The 23,224-nt window shown below is 37.9% G+C and overlaps 1 protein-coding gene and 1 long non-coding RNA gene across 6 annotated transcripts in view; both read left to right on the top strand.

Moving 5' to 3' along the window:
• Positions 1-23,224, top strand: part of Bru3 (CUGBP Elav-like family member bruno 3) — an 887,603-nt gene that overhangs the window by 190,335 nt on the left and 674,044 nt on the right. The gene's annotated exons all lie outside the window — the stretch shown is intronic.
• The window catches only part of LOC143216413 (uncharacterized), a 139,685-nt gene that overhangs the window by 92,204 nt on the left and 24,257 nt on the right, over positions 1-23,224 (top strand). Inside the window, exon 2 of the long non-coding RNA XR_013010559.1 lies at positions 19,355-23,224. This exon is cut by the window's right edge and continues 24,257 nt beyond it. This is a non-coding gene — a long non-coding RNA (uncharacterized LOC143216413). The remainder of the gene's footprint in view (positions 1-19,354) is intronic.

Raw genomic sequence — 23,224 nt, 5'->3', positions numbered from 1 at the left:
TATTTCATCTGCTCATTTCATTTTTATCGATGACCTGCTTATTCGTTTCGCGGTGGGTGCAGTTTCACTTAACAACTCATAAAGTCGTTGACGGCCGTGCTCGTTCCCGCTTGCTATCCGACGTCAGCCTCGTAACGCTAGCGCGTTATGCCTTGCTGGCCTCGGTCAGCCCCGACTGTACATTAGTGGTAGTGACTGCGGCTGCAACGACGTCGTCGCCTGGAAATTGAAACAAATATTTTACGAGGGTTCCAAAGTTACGGCGATAATAATTAAAAGGTGGTTCCTGGCGCAGCGTGCGGCCATCGCGCTTCAGATATAGAGCCCCCGACGTTAGATATTACCGTCCCTCCTCCTTCAAGATCTTCCAGAGCTTTGATGTACGGGTACCTTCTGTCTTCCGCTGATTTTAATTATGAGACCAAAACTTTCGAGGGCTTTCAATTAAACACGTAAGAAGTCAAATCCGTTGAACTTTCAGCTGGTATTATTTTACGACGACGCAATACGGCTCGGGGTTGCAGCTGCTCGTACTTTCAGAAAAGAAAGACTATAAAGATACTTTCTCTGGTCAATGGCTTTAGCTATTTGTTTGCTTATACCTGGTTCGAGAGAGAAGCTTATTTTCGAATGTTTCTCGTCATTTTTTAATGTTATAGTAGACAAAAACTCAGAATTGAGAATATTTTGTCGTACATATTTTTCTGTTAGTGCGAATTATTAAAGAAATGCTTTAGAAACCATTTTGAGAATCCATATACTTCAGCCTTCTGTCTTTTTAAACTAACTCCTTTCTAGGTAACCGCGATCACATTATTCAGGTCTACTTTCGAAACCACTTCTTTTCCTCATGTAAAATTCAGAAGTGCACACGAACTTTACCTTTCTATTGCATTTCACTTTCGACTCAAACGAAATTTTGAATTGCGAGAGTGGTCTAGTATGATACTTTAAGGTTAAATCAATTCCGCATCTGCAGAAATTGTGAAAAAAGCAATTTTCCAAAATGGTACGAGCTTTTAATGATCATATTCAATCATTGATTTTAAATGATTTACTCCAGTTTATATTTAAAATACGATTTTAAATTATTTACTCCAGTTTTATCATTATTGTACATTGTCTTTCTTCCGGTTTCACTTTAATTTCAGAGGATAAGAAAAATTAGGAACGCTAGATCTGAGAATTAAGCAGAGCGTGGCGCAGCAGGAATTTTTCTTGGCAAGAAATTCTTAAATTAAAAGGGCGCTGTTAGCCTGACCGTTGTCGAGGTAGAGCAGCCATTCATCACTTTGGAAAACTTCAGACCACCTTATCCTGACTTTTTCTCTTCAACGCCGAGCACTTGCTTATGAAATTGATAATTAGCCATAATCCCTGCTGTATTTGGAAAGTGTACGTTAACACTGATTTCAAGAGTCGACTGAACCTCTTAACCCTTTGCCATGTAATATCGAGTCAGCATATTACTTCTTCCTTTTAAATTGAAATAATCATTGGCACGTTGACTATCAAATCTAAATAAAAGTGAAGTCGTTCTAATAAAAAGTGTAGAATTAATGTTTAGGTCGTACAAATCCTAATGAACTTCGGTTTCAGCAACCATATTATGAGAAAAATGATTTTTGAAATGATTTTTAAACGAATAATATAAGACACATTTTTAATTTAAACAAAAATAATAGAATCCTATTCGGACGCAATTATAAAGCACTATCGTTGAAAATAGTGTGCCAGACAGTATAACTACAGAAACTAGTTTTATATATATATATATGTATGGATATTTTATATAATTCTGAATCATAAACCAATTTATCACTCAATACCAATCCCAATCAATCACTATGGACATACAATAAATATAGATTTTCTTTCTCTTCAAAAAAATGATTGGATTCATTCACTTACTCGTTTACTGGAAGTTGCGCACGTCTAGTTGAGAGCTCGGAAAAATGAAATTGCCGGACCGAATGCCTTCCCGTTTACCGCAAATAGAGCTATTCGATTTCCGCGGTCCGAGCAACGTATCAAACGCGAGAAGTTTGCGAGAGAGCTCCGCTACTCGCCGGTTCCGCAAATATTTTTTAAAACCAGCGAATGGCTCGCGACACGGCACGCATAACGAAGCCATTCCGCTGTGTGTCTTTCACTACATCTTTAACCTTACTGCACGACTGAAAAGCTCAGCTCGAACGACCTTACGAACTTATCCGCCACGTATCGGGCTGCTTCCAGTTATCGGGGATCATTTTGAGCCCCGAGGGGATCGAGCGAACGGGCTTAAAGCGAAACGAATCGCCGTCGATACACCCCATACGTGCACGAGAAGCGGAATCCTTTTTGCCTGCGATACGAAGATACGATCATGCCGACAACTTTCGAAATTGCCGCTGAAACGAATTATTTCCCTTCGTTACGTATACCGTTCGCGATTAAAGTACGACGTATTGGACAAGGGAATGACAAAGGGACTGTATCGTCAGACACGTCGATTTAGCTCCTCGTCGTCTTCCATTCAGAGCACCTGCTATAGCTCAAATCGAGCTTACAACGAAGGTTTCTCAGTTTTTAGAATACTCGATGCGGTAATACATCGATATGTATACGTTTTTCAATTTCAATTTTCTGTTCTTTCTTAAAATCATAATTTCTCTCTCTCTCTCTTATAAAATATAAGAAGCGTAACGTAATTTATTATAAAGTATAATATAACATTTTTCGTTAATGTTTAGATTTGTTAAATAAAATGCGAATTCCTTGAAGTAATAAAATGTTGCTGTACAATTCTGTAATCATTTCGCCGTGGACTACAGCAGTTGAGTGACACATGTAGGCTTTCGTAATCTTTTTTTTCAGCTCGAACACGTTAATGAATTTATTTTAGGTTACTAGTATTTCATTCTTAACGGCGACATTTCATTACGGTTATCTCCGATTACGACAGTGAAACCAATTTATTAAATAAAACTTCATGTATCGGTGGAGTGATCAGATATTATCAGTTGCACGCGAACACGATGCAGGCGAAATGCCCATGCAAATACTTGCAGCTTTATGAATTTATACAAACTAAATATAATTTGAAGTAAAGTATTTAGATAAAAATTCTCCTCACATTTATACAACAATGAGAACGGTCAGAACGATATTATAGTAGACTAGAAGATGTGACGAATTGAAGTGTCGAATTGCAAACAATGTCTTTCACAAGTTAATAGTGTTTTTTAATGAATAGTTCGAAAGGTCGAATTAAACTGTGACCTGCGACTCTAACGTATTTATACTTCTGCTCCGAAATGTCGTTCCACCGGTTGCAGAATTTCCAGTATCCGAAAAAATTCCTCATGGTACTTTAAAATTACTTCTATTTCCTCCAGTTTCCAAAACTACCTGGCCCAACTTTCCTCTCAATAATTCCCAGGTGTACCAAAACGTACCGTAGCGCTGAACTTTTCGTAGGAACGGGAAAGTGAGACAGAGAAAAGTGTCTAACCCCCACAGTGGGAAGAACGAAATCTGCTCTCCACGTTTATTTAAAATAACTTCAGCACTAGGCTCTTTCAGACCTCTTTCTCATTGGCCTTCCCATGTGGCGTCGCACATTCAGGATTATTATTATGTGTTCCCGATTCCATTACGCTGCTAACAATAAGACTCTCTTTGCAGCGGCTCTAAAAAGTTCCTCCATTCAGTACTATAATTACAATTACATTTTAACGATACGTTACAAGTTAATATTTCTGAATATGTTCTCATAGAATAATGAGTCAGACTTTTGATGGAAATTTTAAAGAGAATTTACCAGATATCAGAGTTGGGCATTAATCGATTAAAATGTTAATCAAGATTGATTGATTAATCTTTACAATTAAAAACGTAATCATTGAAAAATCGGCGATTGATTCAATCCATTGATGAAGTTAATCGTCAATCGTTGATTAAAAGAAAAAATCATTGAAAAATCGGAGACTGATTCAATCGATTGATGAAGTTAATCACCGTACGATCTATCCATAAATTATAATAAGGAGGGAGATAGAGACAGAGAGCGGAGATGGACAATTGACAGAAATATATCTCAACAAAAATTCAGTTTTCATTTTTTTTCAGTATTCATACAGTTTTGATTCCGTATTTCATATCGAAGTTTCAACAGTTAATCGTTAATCAATTATCCGATTGCCGATTACAATTGAAAGGAATGTATGTAATCGTTAATCGCAATTAACGAATAAAGTAGAAGTTTAACCGTTATTCCTAATTGACGATTAATGAGTATTTAATCGTTAACCGCAATTAACGATTTATAAGTATTTAATCGTTAACTGCAATTAACGACTGAACTAGGAGATTAATTGTTAATTGCGATTAACAATTTAAGTACAAATTTATTCGTCAATGGTTGATCAAATGTTTGCCCAACTCTGCCAGATATAAATTAATATTGTTCCTTTGTTTAAGTAAAAATAAAATTAAATATGGAATAAACATCCTTTCTTTTAAGAAATTATGGGAAAGACAACGAAGTGAAAAAAATCGTACAGTAGGGAATTAACGAAAATTTAAGTGTTTAAAAAATGAACGTATAAGATTCCAATGATAAATTTCAATAAATGGCGATCGAGTTGGTCGCGGCAATGATCGCGGCCCGAAGCTATATAACGTATTTCCCTTAAATTAAGGTACTTTATAGACGCAGGAACAGAAATCAGTCATGGCCTTATCTAATACAGTACGTTAAGCCGTGAAATAAATTGTCCTATTATCGTGTAGCTGATCTGGCGACGTTCAAAATTGTTCGTATTTGTCAGAGAAGGGCGCCACGTACGTAGTTGCCAGTGGAAAGGGAGGCTGAAATCGACTTTGCTTTAAAAGGCACGAATGAATTCCGCCCGATTCGTGCTGAATTCTAAATTGATTGTTGACCCGACGGTGACGAAAAATCGTCATGACGTCTGGGTAACGCGAACAGAAACAGGGTGACGGCGGGAAGAATGCGGCAACTCTTTGCAAACGGAGGACCCACGGTATAGCGCACGGTAATTTCATCTTGCCGACTTTTTTACAGCACGCTTTTTCTTACAACGGATAGTTGTTGTTTCGCACACGCATGCGCCCCGCTGTAGTCGTAAAAAAACTGCTCGTAGAAACGGCGCACAGAAGTCATTTCCCCGGAGAATCCTGTTTATGATCACTTTCAAGTTATACACGCCGTATAAAATGAAGCACCATACTTTCTCCATTGGGACGCGAGACAGATATGACACGTAAGAGAAAAAGCAGTTATGCACCTAATGTATTACTGTCTTCTGTAGAATCGTCTTTACTATCTTCGCGATACATAGAACAAAATTAATGTCGTCGAAATTTATGGCGACGATATCTCCACTAAGTTTACACGTTTTTGCCTTTCATTCTCGCTACTTTTTCAGAATCTTTTGTATTGGGTTCGAACGAAAGTTCGTAGCGTTTGTAAATTAAAATTGAAAGCTAAAATTGAGATATTCATACATAGATTTATTCAATAACTTATTTTCGAGGTAACTTCTCGTATTATTGAATAAACATATGAATAAATTCCTTAACTTTATCTTCGATTCTTAATTTGAAAATGCTACGCACTTTCTTTCAAACCCAATAGAAAGTTTTAAACCCCAATTGATCATTTTAAATTTTCTAGAAATGTTTACAATTTCATAAAACTTATCTTAATTACAAAAACATTATATAATTCTTCAAAAAAATTATGTAAAATGAATTTGTGCATAAATAGGTACATTATTTAATTTTCAGGAATGCATTGAATTGATTAAATTTTCAATTAAAAATGGATAGCTGGTAGATTGTATTTCTCGAATACTAAGAATAGAAATTATTCTCCCAATTTTGCAAGATGAAGTACAGCACAAGTGCAGCTGCCATTTTGAAACAGTCGACTTTATAAACTGTTCGTGTTCGTAGAAAGTTTCCGAATGTTTGCTTGCTCACACAGAACTTTTTGAGTGTTCGTGAAGAACTGATCATCCAATTCTACCACGATGTCCTTGTAAAAAGGATCGATGATGGAGAAGGGGGATTTACACGTCCCGATTGGATAGTATTTCTCCTAGAAGTGGAGAGCGTTGGTTCCTTTAGGACGAATCGTTTGACCTGATTAAGGGCAGTTTGACCCAATTAAGACACCGATTGCTTGACTTCGACAATCGTTTCTTCCATGGGTTCTTATGAGTATTCTTTCGCCAATCAAATGAGCTTATTAGTTTTCACAAGTATCTTATTTGATTTTTTAGAATCACTTTTCCATACTTTTACGTCTTTTACGATTGTTAATATACTTAATATATATTAAAAACATTTCTCTTGCTTAGAACTAAGAAAAAGATTATTATATTTGCTAAATAGAGAGACAGAAGTAAATGGCTGTGTATTAAATGCACAAATTAATTATTAGATTCAAATTTAAACTAATGTGATTGATTAACCGCGAGGTTAAAAATGTGAAGTTCAAATTTTTCTAGGATAATAAATAATTTATTTCATCATAGATACTAACCATTTATCCTGTCGATGACACAAGTCTCAATATTTTTATATTTACTATTTGATTTCCATAACCCCATCAACGATATTTTTTAAAGATTAATAAAAATTAATAGCAAAATGACGAACGCATTTGCGTCCCAAGTGAATGAATCGGTAAAAACCAGTCGAAAAAGAGTGAGCTTGCAGGCAGACGGTTCCGTCGGACGTATTCAAGTGAAACATCGACTTGAAAAGTCCGTAGTTCCGTCGACTTATCGACGCGGCTTCGGCCCCGAAGGGGGAGAACTTGGATGTATTGTTAAACGCGTGATTAAATTATGTCGACCAACGAGCCGCAACGGTACATAGATAATTAAAATGGTTACGGGCATTTCGGGCGATATAATTCCTTCAATATTTTAGCCACCATTGGAACAGGGCGCCGGCCGCTAAAAGACCACCCACCTAAGGTTGGCAGACTTCCACGTCGTCACCGCAAAACTCCTTCATCCGGGAGCGGCGTGGCACCAGTGATTTCGAGGAAACCGCGCCATTTCGCATGCATAATACATTCTAATAGTCCTCCTTTCCTACCGGCGGCAAGTCAGCCGCTGTAACCGAAAAGAACCAGCGTAAACCGCGATCATTTCATCTCCTTGTTCCTCTCGCAGCGCGCATTTGCTTGTACGCGACCATGCTCTCGCTCCCACACACTTTTACTACATTCTTACGTATTACCGACAACCGCCGCGAATTTATTCCCCCTGGCTCGTTAATGACCCTTTAGTAATTCATTCGACTCGAATTCACCGATTTACCAGAAAAATGAGATAATAGCCGGGAAGAGAAAGTATCAAAATCAAGAATTATTCCCGTTGGCACGAGTTCCGCGAGAGCAGGTATCCTCTTTGCGAAAATATATCGTATAACGTGGCTCTCGTCTGTTTTATGCTCCCTGCGACTGTTTTTGGCGGTAGGAAAGTCGCGATGCTGACGCTCAAATATTTATTGCTGTTAATACACAGCGATCAAATTTTTAGAGCCATTTGCGTAAACTGACGAGTTTATATTAACACAATCAGTTATTAAATTAAAATTTAGCTACAAAGGAGGATGTTATTAAACCATTGAATTCGTTTTCGTTTGTACAGTATTATTATTCGATTTTTTTCTTTATTTAAATATTAATCTCATTAATAGTGAAAGATCGACATATAATATTTAAATGTTTAAGTGAGAAACAAACAGCAGCATTTAGACTATATTTATTAAAACAAGTTAACCTCGTATAAATTCTGATTCTGTAATTGAGTCACTTACAATTTTCTACTGTACTATGTTAACGTAGGAAATTTGTTTTAGAATATACAATGTATGGATTCTGTAAAATGTATTTTTGTCATTCTACCATTAAAGCTGGAATTTACGAAATCCGTGTCATCCCACATCGTTAATGACGCGTGCAAGTTGGGAGGTGTGTATTTTGATGAAAATTAGTGTCGATCAATATTGATATTAGGTTTATGCTGATATTACTCAAATTTGGTATCGGCTTGTCGCGTTAAACAGTGTCGAAACCAATGACAGTGGTTTCAACGTGATTACAGTTATAAATTATCATATTACCTTAGGCATCGGTAAACTATACGAGATGTCCTGCAGCTACGAGCGGTCTATCGCTGTCAAATCTAAACACGATCATAACTAGCACAGAATTTATCGTTTTGTTCTACTAAAATAATATTCTTCTGCCAGAAACAATCTACCGAAAGTCATAATTGCTCTCCAAACATTCAACCGTGTATATCAACGATAATGTCTCGAAACGTTCTCGTCTTGGCAACCGATGCACGTTTCGAAAATTCGAAAAAATCGCATTACCATGTTTTCCCGAAGGAATCTAACACTGAATCAAGATGCTCGCGCCACGGTCGTTGCGTTCTGTCATCTTGCGCAAAGAGAAATTAAGAATCCGAGATCATTCGTTGCAGGAAAAATACGAAAACTGGGATGAGAAGCATGGTGTCTCAAAACCATGACCGGTGCAATTATCGTTTGGTTCCACTCTGATTGCTCGAAGCGAAAACGACCCGAGTCGCTTGAGTTTCAGTTGGCGCGTAGATGAAGAACCATCGCGAAGGAGGTTACTTGGTTGGAGGAGTTGGCCTTCTCGTTTCCATTATCAAGAAAGGAACGAGAGCTTGGGAGAAAGGGAAACAAAACTAAAGAAGCAACAACAACAACAACAAAAGGAAAGAAAAAATATGGGCGAGAAGGGTTACTTGAGCAGCCCTTTTGTGACACTCGACATCCACCGAGAGAGCAACTACCTCTCACCACGATTGTTGCCCCTCGACGAGACTAGAAGAGAGCGTGAGTGTGAGAGAACATGAATAAAGGGTTGCGGGAACCACGAGTGGGGGGGGAGAGGGAAACTTTTAATTGAATAGTAGGATGCCACGACTGCCACGATGTAGGAGCATACCAGCTGGAAAATCAATTGGATATCGGAGATTACGACGTGAGGGCTTTGCTGATTCGACCTCTAGAGACAGAAAGAAGATTGGAGGAAGACAGAAAGAAAGGCAACCTCCTGAGAGTCTTTCGAATACCCGAAGGCTTCGGTCATTGATCCGTATGTAAGGAATACGGCCGATACCTACGTTATTGACACTACAAACCGTTTCCTTTCGATTCAACGAGTAGGAAGCATGCTCGTAATTCGAAAACAGTTTTCTCTCGTGCGAGCGATAATCGATTCTTGTCGATGAGATTATGGCTGCAGGTTATAGAACGTGGCCTGGGAGTGAGTATCAATACTAAACCTACCGCAGTCGAACAAACTGGTTCTTGAATGTACAACTTTTAATGTAAAAGTGGTATTAGTTACTTGGCCTTAGTTTTGGTTATAAAGACCATGTCTCAAGGTTTTAATCGGTGAATATAATATTGCAACATAATTTTAACATGGTTTACAGAAATGAAACATAACATCCTGAAATAGTTGAACTATTTTTTTTAACGAAATTATCATTGTTCAAATAATAACAATTTTCTCGAGAATCGGAAATGTGTTTAAAGATTGAAATCTTCAATCTTTGGTTAAAAGAGCGAGTTAGATTAAAATCCTGTAAAACGAGAATAATTGGTGTCGTGTACCGCGTCAGAAAGTTGAACATGGAATCGTGGATGCCGGCTAATTTGGCTAGTGATCCTCGAGGTGGAGGTAATAATTAGATAGTCATTTATTCGTTAGTGATGTATCGTAAATTTAAAGATAACTCGTCGCAAATACGATCCAACTGTACTCGCTTATGCCCCTTTGGGACTGTTACACCATCTGGCGAGGTTAATAGCCGGTTCTCTTAGGCGAACGACCTAACGTGACTCAGGAATGAGACGTCAGTGTGTGTTTCGAATACGTAGTTCGTATGTACAAGTTGTTACAAGTTGTACGAGTAGGAGAGCTACTCAACACGTGTACGTCCCACGAGAGTTCCTAAGGATGCGACCACCGCAACTTACAAGGGAACGAATCCGAACTAGGAGAGACGTCTGCGGCAGGGAGTCGCGGTGGTAGTGGTTAAGATGCCGGTTACTCCCACGGGAATCCTTTAAATTTAATATACAGTCAGTTGGAGGGAACCTAATAAAATTGCTGCCGCCCCGGAGCAGCCAGGCGGTTCGGTTCGGTTTGGTACCAGCAACGGTTTCGTTCGGTTCGGCTCTCCTGCTTCCGAAGCCTTAAGCCAAACGACTGAGAAATCAACCGAAATGCAACGTTAAACATCGTCGCTGCAAATCGAACGAAAAACATTTCGAGCAAAGAGGCTTTCTGCTGGGCTGAGCATGTTGAAGCCCGGGAACCCTCTCGCGCGCACCATGCTCCCTCAACCGAAATTTTCGCGGTCGATAAGAGAGTGAACCGAATCAGATTTGTCTCGGATTCGCTGCCCGTGAATTTACCGATCCTGATGATTTCTTATTTCATTTGTAAACACGCCGCCGCGCCGCACCATTTCCCTTAAACGCCTAGCGTTCTTTAAATACGGCGGCTCGCGTTAATATTCCGACACTTTTAAAAAGACGATAACTCTTTTTAATGTTATCACACACTTCTGCATTATTTTTTGATGTACTACAAAGTTTAGATGATGTGTTATTTTTAAAACAGTTAACCTCTTACATTCATTTTTATGGCAGTGTTAAGTCAGATAATATGTAATGTGTAGATAAAATTAATATAAAATGAATATAAAATGAATATAAAATGAATAGATAAAAAAGTAATAGATAAAATTGAACACTTTTATCATTTGCTTACGTGTGCCCTAATATTATTGTTCAACATTGTTTAACAATATAATTATGAACAAGTGTGAATTATTCATTCATACATTTTATCATATATTCATGCTTCATTAAATTACTGCATCCTATTGGAAAGTAGATAATTAATGAATTCTTCAGCAGCATACATTGCAAGATACTTTGGATAAAATTTACAGATAATGAAACTAATTCTTTGCCAATAAATTAAGTAAATCTGTACCATGAATACTTCAATCATAAATGAATGGTTTATAATATAACAAATGTTGCTAACCGCGCACTAATTTGGTCTGTAAAATGAAAATGTTATTGCAATGCTTAAATCAAGTAAGCCAACTATATTCTCGTTAAAACTGATCTTTTAGTTTCTGCCGTGAATTATTCAATTATTCGTCGGGCACGGGGCTAAAAGTATTTAAATGCTGCAAAAGGACATACTCTAAAAATTGGAACATTTCGCAACGAATTTTGGTGTCTATGTTTCATTAGCGAGAGAAGGCTCCTGTAGTGGTTGCCCGGATTCATTTATATTCCGTCCACACCGGATAATGAATCCCAGCGAAAAACTGGTGGCGGTATAACGGAAATCAGCCGGCGAATAATGAAACTGCTTAGCATTCTTTACCTCGTAGGGGCGGAGACGAAATAATTAAACGAAAAAGATCGAAAGCTATGCGGGTCAACGAACAGCTATTTTCCTTTAATGAAGCTTCGACATAAACCAGAATACCTTCATTCAAAAACTCTTAAAGTTGGCCATTTTATACTGTGAGGAATTCAGTTTTTATTCTTTCTCCTCTGATAACTAACCAGAATCTTTTATCCGAGTTTAAGAACTTGTTTGTTCTCTTAACAATAACCGTTTCTCCTTTATTAAAAAGTGATTGATATTTAGTTAACATAAAAATGTTCATTTGTTACTACATAAGCACAACAGAATAAAGATTTTAGTTTAATTAACGTAATATAATAATATAATAAAATAAAATTTCCTTTAATGGATTAATTACTTCTTCAATGAGGTATTACTAGACTGCGGATTTTATGCATTTATAGTAAACGTGAATGAGTGAAAAACAAAATTGTAAATACATTAGATGATTTCAAGAATGTTGTTACATTATTTTAAACTTGTTAAGATTATTGAAAGATGAAATACATTGTTATGTAGCTTCCATTTCTCACAATCGACATAGAAAAATTTTATTTTACATAAAAATCCGCAGTCTTCATATTACACCTTGTTGAGGAACAAATAATTGGCTATACGTCTATGCTGGATTGTTAAAAACGGGAATGGCATGGCCCGCTGTGACTACGTGTCGCGCTGCAATCGGAAAAAAATGAACGCAGCGGACGACAAGGCGCACGCACAATGCAGTATCTATGGCCGTAACGTAGTCAACCTATGAAATATGAAATCTGTACATTTCCCCGGAAGTGATGCACACGGTTATTTCGGATGAAGGTCCGGACTCCGGAGTCTAATGATCAGTATTGATTTTCCAACTGGCGATAGAGACTTGTTTCCATTACACACTCGACTCCAGCCTATAACCAGGTAGGTATTTGCACGGCAGACTGTACCGTAGGTACAGTTTCATAGAGTATGCAAATACTCAACTCTTTCTTGAAATACAGGTCTTGAGGTGCCACCGGTTCCGGTGATGGGTTTGTATTTCATTATATATCACAACGACGTTTCATGTTTCTTCCCCTAACTGTGGCTGTTCCTCAGGATTATTTATTCGGCAGGTTTCCGCAGAACTCGCAGTTCCGGCAAAACCGGATACCGCCTACGGTAATGCACCCGGTCCGACAGGCTGTACGTAGAGGGAGCCGGGATGAAATAGGGTAAAAAGAACTGAATAAAACACGAAATAGCAGTTAGCGAAGAAAAATACGCTGTTTCGCGAAACGCTGAATTATTCTCTCTGTCGTGGGCTCAAAGCAGCCGGGACGGTACCGTGTGGCCTTTCGTTGGATGGTAGTTTTTCGATTGTGCCCCGTCGCTCTTCGTCTCTTGTTCCTCCTCCTTTTTTAATTTTCTCTCAAATTCAACTCTGTTGGGAAGTAATGAATTTATACGAGGAACTGGGACCGCCCACGCGAAAACTATAACATAGCTTTCTCGACGAACGACTACGACACACCACCGCTGATGGTCATCGAGATTTTGCATAGACCTCCTACTCGTTGGCTGCTGAGTCAGCAACCATAAACATTCTACCAAATTCGAGCAATTTATTTCGTCGAACCGAAAACTGGAAAGATCGAATTCATCACAAGCCCGGGCAAAGCTGGATTGCGTTAGAAAAATTTTATCATGTGAAAAATGATTTTTTCAATCTTCAAAGAAATTCTATCATAAGCACTAGACTAGACAATTGTGTCACGAATAACTGTGCTAATGTTTGCAAGTTAAAAATAACATATGTATAGGTGTTCTTAAAATCAGTTAATCTTTTTATGATTTGAAATTTTCTGTGCCCATTTTTCGTACAGATGGATAAAGTCCGCAGTCCATTAATTAAAAAGTCGCTGTATTAGCAGTGAAATCATGTTCTTACGAGAAATTGATTAGCTCGATGTAACCAAATGCATGTGAACCTTAATAATAGACGAGTCACGTTGGTGTGCAAATAAACTCATCGTTAGTGCCTCGTGAATTCTGCCTTAGCGTTTTATTTAGAGGCATTCAAATCACATTGTTACAGTGCCAGCGGCATATTGCCGACGATATATTACTGCGTAATTTTTATGGCTCTAATCGCGATGTACGGTCTCGTTACGCGTTACCTTCACGACTTGGAAAAGCGTTAACGCACGCAAAGGGGAAAATATGGCGTTCATTGAATAGCAAACGTATCTAGCAATAAAAGTCGAAAGAAAGCTCGTTAAGAATGAATCCAAGGTGGAAGTGGCAGTACGGCTTATCTGTCGGACGGTTTTCTATATTATGATACGTGGGCCGATTAGAGTGCGTGCAGAATGGCCTGCGTGTTTGTTGGTTCGTTCGTTCGTTCGTTCGTCCACGTTCGCATTCTCGACGCATTGCGTGCACGGTTATAATCCTCACGGTGCAACCCTTTCCTGGACGATAAGCACGCTGACGCCTACACTTCATACGAACCACGTCTATAACTGAAAGTACCGCGATACGTCTTATCGTTATAGGATATTATGCACTCTTGGATTCTTATTATCAATCTTAACGTGCACTCTGGTAACGCTACTTACTGGTATCGGTCACTGGGATCTGATGACAAAGATGATTAGAAAAAACAGGGTAAGTGTTATGGTATTATTCAATAGGTTTTCACGTTGTAAACTTCATTCTAACCAACAGAGGATCCAACAAATATTACACTAAATTTCTCATTTCTAAGAAATTGTCGTCTTCTGAACTGTAATAATTTCGTTAAAAAAAAATATAAGATTAAACCAAAAATTTTCAACTTTTCTGAATGATATTTTTGCACGATACAACGGCTGAGAAATTGGACACTTTTTTGATCGAAAATGGTACAAATTGAAACGTCTGTTGGAACATTGAAAAATTTATCTCGCGACTGAAATTACTGCAAGATTTGAAGATTGGAGCACTCCCTTTACAACGAACGCTTAAAACTTGATCAACGATTTGTTTCTAGTCGATTTATTGAGCTTTGAGTGAAATGTGTACTGCCACGTTTGTAATCGACTCAACGTGTAATGTTAAATTGATTTAAATATTTTGTTTCCGAATTCACTTAAAAGGAACGACGTAAAACAACTCGACTTTAGATTTTATTTTCAAAAGACACTTAACACAAAGGAGGTTAAACGTCACTTTGCCGTTCCACACTTTTATTAACCATTCCTGTGGGCGGTAAAAATGCAATAGCCTGTCCTCTCCGTATAGCCTTTTTATGTAACACGACTTACACATCTTGCAATAATATTTTTCTGTTCATTTTTAATAACTACAAGTTCTGCGAGGCAGTCATTTTAAATATAAATTTTTGTATTATTGAGTACTTCATCGCACATTATAGAAATTTGTGACAGTAATCTGTATAAAGATGAAGTAGATTTAAATTAAGGATCATTATCGATCGTTCTATAGATAAGTTACATATGTACGTTTAATTTTTAAGGCATTAGAAAATTCGGCTCTCCTTAACTGCTCGCTTGAAAATGGAACGGATTTTGTTCATGAATAAAACTCGCAATTTGGTATTAAAGGAGATACGAGAGTTCATATGGAATATAATTTATGCCATTTTGGGACGGTGAAAGCGGCAGAGCATTAAAAGACTCATAAATTCAAATTAGTGGGTGGTATTACTCAATTTTCGTGAAAACCTGTTACATAGCTTTTTGTTAACGGGCTTCTACCCTCGGTGTATTCGGTCGCCATTCACTGACGCACGCTGTGGTGAATAACACTTTCCTCCATCGCTTGCCTGTCTGCCGGCTGGCGCTCTTTTAATTGCACATTATAGACGCCCGCCATAGAGGCGGCCGATGCCAGCAAACACACAGATAAATATTCGCGAACAGTCGACCGTTGAAGTCACAAAAGTATTTCTGTGTTTATACACCACGCAATATTCAGTTGTCAACTTATATTTATTCCCAACTCCGCTCCTGCTACAATATTTGCCCTTTTCGAAAAAATCGCCAGAAATTATTACTGATATTTTAAGAAATAGACTCGGAATTTTTATGCAAAATAACTTTGTTTGTATTACTTGTAAACAGCAAGAGTTAAATAAAAATTGATCTCTTGTTTTAATGGTTTTGATATATTTAAAATAATCAAACAATGTTCTGGAATACTTCAGATATCTTCAATGCTCTGTATTTCAGATTTTTGAGAGCGATCAATTTAGAGCAAACCAGATCAAAATAAAATTTAGCCATGTGTATTGATTTCTCACCATTTTCGTACGAAGTATTATTGTTTAAAAATTGGTTTGAAAATCACACGGTTAGAAAGTGAATTTTCCGTGCTGCGGCTTTAACATAATAATTTGATTAAATATTTTAATAATCGAAGATGAAGTTAGATTGGTATACCTGTTGACGTTCGCATGTATAAAAGCAATGTAGAATGAATGATGTTAAGTGATTATAGGTAATAAGTCAATATCTATATGATAAATTGGATCTTTAATAGAAAGGGGTTCCAATAGATTCAAAAGGATGCCCAGTTTGCGGTTACACCGGCCGCGATTAAAGATCTTACTGATTCATATCTCTGCCTGCATACTGAAGCAGGACTACAGTATTTCTAATTTATGGCGTTACCTTTGCAATGGTAATGCCCGTGTAAATCGCGGGAACACGTACAATTCAGGGTTTATGGTTTCTCCTGTGTAAATGATCACGCGGCTTCTCTGTTCTTACTTTGTCTTCAATTTGTTTTCTAAAAGTCAGCCCGAAACACAATCAAATCCTTATTATAACATGTTCTAATAATGTTATCATAGTACCCGCTTCAAATTAATATAATGTTTACTAAATATAAACCAGGGAAAAATTTCTCAATAGCTTCTGAAGAGTCACATTACATTAAAACCACGGAAACGCGCACCAAACTTTAAATATATATGTTCACAATGTACAATTAGTGTTCGTTTAAAAAAATTCCCTCGTTACTTGGCTTTCTACAGCACCGGCCCAGCAATTTGCATGCCCGCGTAGAAATCTGAATTTTTTACGCCGACTTGAATTCTGTAAAAATTTAATATGAAATCATGTTATATGTATGTGAAAGCTGCTGTGTAGAAATTTCAAGCTTGAATTTCATGGTCTTCTACCTGCAAATGATTGCGTGACTGCTTCCGTTTGTTTAGTTGGATCCATTTGAAAACGAAAATGCGCCATGCATTTTTTAACGCACTTACCGGAGTACTCTCAAGTATTATGCCTGGAGAACGCCCACTAATTTTATACTACGTAAAATATAACCGGGCCGGCAACGACGTTTCCGATACCCTCGGGGCAGAGATGCATGCTACACCTTTATACACCAGCAAATTTACTACGATAATACCAGTTTTTCTCGTAAACCTACGACCTTTCGAGAGAACGCTTCGGTAAATATCTGACCATTTGAGGTTAACCCAAAAATGGCGTTCTCTGGAATCTTTAGTGTCTAATTCAAAAAATGATCTGGAGATTATGTGTCGCATATTAAAAAGAATTTTAAGAAAAATTTTCTTGAAATTGTGCAAGTTTAACGAATTTTCTGAAGGTTAAAAAACGTTCGTACCACAATCTCCATAATTATTTCATATTCTGCAAAGTTTCAGCTATCATTTAATAAAAATTTCACCGCTCTATCTCATTTCTATAGAAAGTTCTTTGATTTTGACACAGAATTCATCGGTTTTACCCACTGTGCGCCGTAAATTCGCCAATTTTCGAAGAAAATCCTCTTCAGCGATGAGGCGCATTTTCAACTTAGTGGCTACGTGAATAAACAAAACTGTCGAATTTTGTGATTAAATGCACCGCAGTGTTGCGAGATGGTGCGTTATGATGACCAAAAGACGTGCGGAGTTTTCGAACCGTCTCCGAAAAATTTTCACCATTTTTTGTAGTGACTTTTCACCATTTTTTGTAGTGACTTTTCACAATTCCTATGCGTTGCTCGATCGTGTAATTCTCCATGATCCATAATCCTCAATACCTCCTGATGCCAATTGTCAAAGATTAATACCGTATGTTCGCCACAAAAAAAATGGCGTACAAATTAAGATATCAGGTCATTTTGAGACACCCTATATAACTTTTCATAACTCATTCATATTTTCAAAGTTAACTATTACAACATTCTTGAAATGTTGACTCATTTGTTGGGTACATAACGCCGTAATTTTGCGCAAGCTTTACTTTTATGGCCTACTAGGTGCATACGCAATTCCACAAACGACCGTAAATAGTCTAAAATTGACTGCACGTCTGAAATTTTTGCAGTCCAGTTACATCTTCATAGACCGGCGTGTAACGCTCCAGGAAAAAAAAGACGGTTACCATCATGAGGCAGTGATTTGTGGCACAGAATCACGGTACCTTTACACTGCAACATCACGCAATTTTCCGAGTCGTGATGACTATAACATAATTACTGCCGTGCCACTAACGTTCCCACCTAGAATTGAGCTATAGGGCACGTAGTTACGCCCGTACAGACCGAGACGCCGTGCGTCAGCCTTTGCGTGCTTGCGTGCGTTACATCCACCTAGTAGGTGGTAGTAATGTAACGTGAGGACAGTAAGTATAGTTATTATAAAGCGAGCAAGACGCCCACAGAACACACCTTGGTTTGCACATACGACGTCGCACGTGACGACTTTCCGCGCACACACCCATATACAGAAACTTCATATTATTTCCGCGATCATGTAATTAAAAACTACGCGGAAAAATCGAGCAACCGATCATTTAGATGATTTCTGAATATATTACATTCTACTAAGAAACGATTTCACTAACGCGCAAAATTCGAGGAATTATACTGTGTATCAGGAAATTGTACTAAATTATCTGTGTAATAACTAGACTGCGACCTTCATGTAAATTCCCATGTTTGTGCATATTTTTGTGAAAATTTAAATAGCAGATAAATTTCATTTATTGACTAAAAGTTTTCTTATGACAAAGAGGAGATAGAGATATTATTATTTTATTATTACCCATTTTAATTAAGATTTTCAATGAACGTTCCATATTCAAAAGAAACCTGCAACTAGATAATGTACAGATTGCATCGTCAATTTGCGAAGACGTTCAAAGAAATAAATATTTTGTTGGTTTTAAAAGTCGACGAAATTCCTAATTCGTGTTGTGCTCGTTTCATTCCGTTCCTCGTTACAATATTTCGTTTCGCTGCGTACTCAGCCGCTTTCATCTTCTATTTTCCCCATGGCTCGGCCTGATTTCCATTTTGTTTTGCCTGATCTTCGACATTACGCCGAGCGTCATTGAAGAAAATAAAGTTTCCTCGTTGCCGTCGGGGTTCTGATTAAAAGTTTGCCGATACTACACGATGACGTAGCCCAGGACTAAATTTACCCATCCACTCGTGTACGAAAAAGCGGATAGACGGCGCAGTTCATAGCATCGTGGCACCTGCGGAGCTTAAGTGGAAGACCTGGTTTAAATTGCGCCTCTAATTTCGTCTATCTTGAGGAGCTCACCAACTACGTCGGCGAATTTCTTTTTCTTCCGTCTGTTTCCCCAAAGATTTCATACGCCGCTACTTTCCGCCAATTTTCGATCCTTAAAATACGATGTGACGTTGTAAATAATTTTTCGAAAACCCCATACTCGTTTAAAGAATCAACATATAATACATATAACATCATAGTATCGTATAAACTGTTTCTTGACTAAACAAAAACTGAATTACACTAAAACAATACTGTTGTTATTAAATTAACAAATAATAAATAATGATCACATCAATCCAACAACTAATGGTCGCTTTCTTTGTCTGTTTCAGGTAAGCACCAATTTGCTCTCGATTGGGTAACTAGCAACCAATCGTCACAGGTACAGTTCACTCTACTTCTCGAACTAACATCGCGAAGAAATACCTCAGAGACTGTCGGCAATGTCGATTGCACCGTGTGGTCGAAAGTATTAACCGCATAAAACGCAACTTTCGCGCTGATGAAAGCGAGACTAGGTAATCGTGGAATTCCAATTAAAAAAGTACGTCTCCCATAAAATATTCGGTAAGAAGGCTATCTGGAAATTCTCGTCCGACTAGCTGGTCCTGCAGGCTACCATTCGCTAAGGTGGCTGCGCAAGGCTATGACAAAGTAAAGTATATTAAGCTCATCGGCATGCAGAGTTCGCTCGGGCCGGCTTAATACACGGACCGGAGCCTGGGTACATCCACCTCTTCTCTATCTTCCTCGATGGCGACTACCCTCTCTTTGGTGCCACCGACCCACGGTTTACTGAGGTATCTCCATAGCATCTGCAGGATGGTGTGCCTTTCGCGTAACCCCTACCACCTATTCTTTTGTTCAACCTTTCCTTTACCCTTGAATCTGCCAAGAAACGCACGTCTCATCCTTAAGTCGGCCTAACTCCCCTTTTTAACAGTATGCAATTGTTCTCGGGGTTCACGTAGTCCGCGATAAAATAATCCACGGTGGTCCTTCAATTTTTTATCTTTAACCCCCGCGATACTAACCGTCCTGCGAAACGCGATTTCGGAGTTCTATTGTAAGAGCAAGACAGTGCGGTAATGCCTCGATATATGTGAAAGAGATGTGCACGACATTTGTGACTTTATTATTACCGCGAGGTATCCTCTTTGAGGAGCATAGCATTTTGAAGTGCAACATAACAGGAGATTAGATTTACCCGTGAGACGATAATAATCTAATGACAAAGCTTTTTAACTATCTTTTACGAAACTGTTGCCGACATATTTGTGGTATTTGTCTGATTAAAACGAGTCCAAACATGATACGATTCGGGGCAAATTAGCTTGTTTGAATCACGATTCAGTAGAATCTCGATTATCCGAACCGATGATAACTAAATTCTTCATTTCTCTAATTATATTTCACATGTAAATAGTACAATACTCATGACTGAAACATGACCCAAACTATGCCGTGTTTGGTATCGTTTTAATCAGGGAAGTCTCAAGAACATGTAGCCAAACGTTTCATAAAGGCATCATCAGAAATGAAAAAGTTTTATCACGGAATTAGTATGGTATTAGTATTCTACGGTCAACGTTAGCAGCAAGGGATCAAGCAGTAGCGTCTGTAGACGATATAATTAACATTTCAGTGCCAATATATACTGTGCCAAGCTTCGTGTTTCCTTAATTATGAATAATCTGTACACCATATGCCATTCACCGATCTAATATTAATGAACGGAACCATGTGACGGGAATTAACGCACCGTCCAACCATAATAACCATACCTGGAGACTGGATTGTGACTTGTTTGATATCATCGATACGGTCAACGTTAGCAGCAAGGGATCAAGCAGTAGCGTCTGTAGACGATATAATTAACATTTCAGTGCCAATATATACTGTGCCAAGCTTCGTGTTTCCTTAATTATGAATAATCTGTACACCATATGCCATTCACCGATCTAATATTAATGAACGGAACCATGTGACGGAAATTAACGCACCGTCCAACCATAATAACCATACCTGGAGACTGGATTGTGACTTGTTTGATATCATCGATACGGTCTCGCGTTTATGATTGATGCTTGGATATTAATCTATTGTACGGTACGTTTCCAAACAATTTGAGACACGTTGAAACAAATAACTATCGTACTGATACGTATCGATTGCATCGTGCTCGATAAATACATTTAATTACACTTCACAACTGATCAGGAACACAACGACGTATAATCAGTCATGACGTACAAAACATTTTACATGGATATGAATATGATGTGTAGATATACTAGATATTCTTTCATGGATTACAAGGACGGGAATATAGATATACATATTAATTATGAATAACGGAGTATCAAGTATTAGTTCAAAATTTTTTAAACAATCGTCAGAGATTATTTAAAAATTCTATCTTCAACCATTTCGTATATCGACACTTTAAAAATATAATGGAGTTCGTCATATTCATTTATAATGTTCAATAATAGCATTTCACTGTACCGCACACACTCGAGCTTTATGAAACGTGGTGGAAATCGTAATCCGAAATATCAAAGAGTACTTTCAGCCATCCAATTCTTTTTAAGTTATAAATACCTGAATATCTGAACAATAAGAGACGTGCAGTGTAGCGGCAATTATTCTGTTGAATTTTCTTCAATGTTCTTTCCGCTACGTGCTGTCCGCCATTGTTACATTGGGAACCATATTCTCTCTGGTTTTTGAAAATTTAACGCACATCACTGATATTAGCAATTTTCTTAATTGCTGAATCCATGTACCTAATAATATACATTCCTATTCTTTGAACAATCGACTACGTGAAGATCAAACAATTTCGTGCTTTTAATTTTTTCAAAAATATATATCTATCAATAAATTACCAGACCAAGTTTCACTTTGAATAAAATAGTCAGTTCCTCTGCAACAACATTTTATACGAAGAGATACGTTCACCATTACTTCGCGAATAAATGTGTTGCTGGTAGGTGATCTGAGAAAAGTCTCAAACTGCAAAAAGGGCTAATTTATAATAGAAGAAACAAGGTTGGTTTTTAAGATGGTGGAAACGTCAGGTTGCGGTTGTTTTATTGGAAGTCGCGATTCGCAAAACTCAAAACTGTGCACGGCTTGTGCTTTCCCGAGCAACTCGGTTCCTTGACTCATTTTTTCGAAGAACTGCTGCGAGGTTCGCGTTTATGCTACGGCAGCTAAGGGAATACAATAATTCCCACGGGCGGTCATATCTCTTTCGTCGTAACAGCGCGCCGAAAAACCGGCCACAACGCACTGTGAATATTAATGAGTCTTTGGAGGGCCGCACCACGGCGACACGATATAGTCGCTTGAAAGGGTTTCGTTGGAAAGGGTGGAGAACTCTGTCAGATAACAGAGTTGGTCGGGAGACCGGTACCAAATGGAACACAGGTCTGGCATAACCCTCTTTTTTCGCCGTGGCTACTTCTACCCAAAGGGAGAGACACCATATTGCTTAATGTCGGGTCTTAAATTCTTTCTTCGATGTGCCAAGCAGGAACTGCGAACAGTCGTCGGAATAAATACAACAATTTCTGAGTAATCCTTTTATCTCCTTCAAAAACTCTGAAGAGAGAAAAATTATGTATAATTACACATATTCATTTCACAATAATAAGTTTTTAAAATTTCCTTTACACGCGCGCGTTATCAAGTAATCCTTTTAATTCTTGAAAATATTCAAATCGTAAAATTATTCATCAAAGTTTTAGCCTTTTCTTTAATTTTCTATTTTTCATAAATGTGTGACGTTTAGATACATTGATAACAAACAAACAATTTCACAAACAGGCGGAAGATTGTAACCATTGTAATTATGTAATTATGCATGAACGATTGTAAAAGATTAAAACTTTTGCAAACACCTTATAATTTGTTCCTTTCAACTTCTCTTTATGTAGAGCCATTATCAATAAAGCATTTTATGGGTCGAAAGTAGAATATCCGCAGCGTTCAATGCTTTTAGATTGATGAGATTAACATATACACATCGCCTGCTGCGTGTCACACGCACAATTCGAATAGATGAGGCTCATCGACGCAATTCATCGGCCTCCGCTGGACACACGCGACTGATGGTATTGGAAATCAAAACGCAAGCAATCAAAAAAATGTAATTCACGGTGTTTTTACTGTGCAACGTCGTTTATCTGGCGTAT

This window comes from Lasioglossum baleicum, chromosome 15, assembly GCF_051020765.1.
Source record: "Lasioglossum baleicum chromosome 15, iyLasBale1, whole genome shotgun sequence".
Taxonomy (NCBI): Eukaryota; Metazoa; Arthropoda; class Insecta; order Hymenoptera; family Halictidae; genus Lasioglossum; species Lasioglossum baleicum.
The sequence above is the reverse complement of the archived record's forward strand: the minus strand, read 5'-3'. Positions and strand labels throughout refer to the sequence as shown.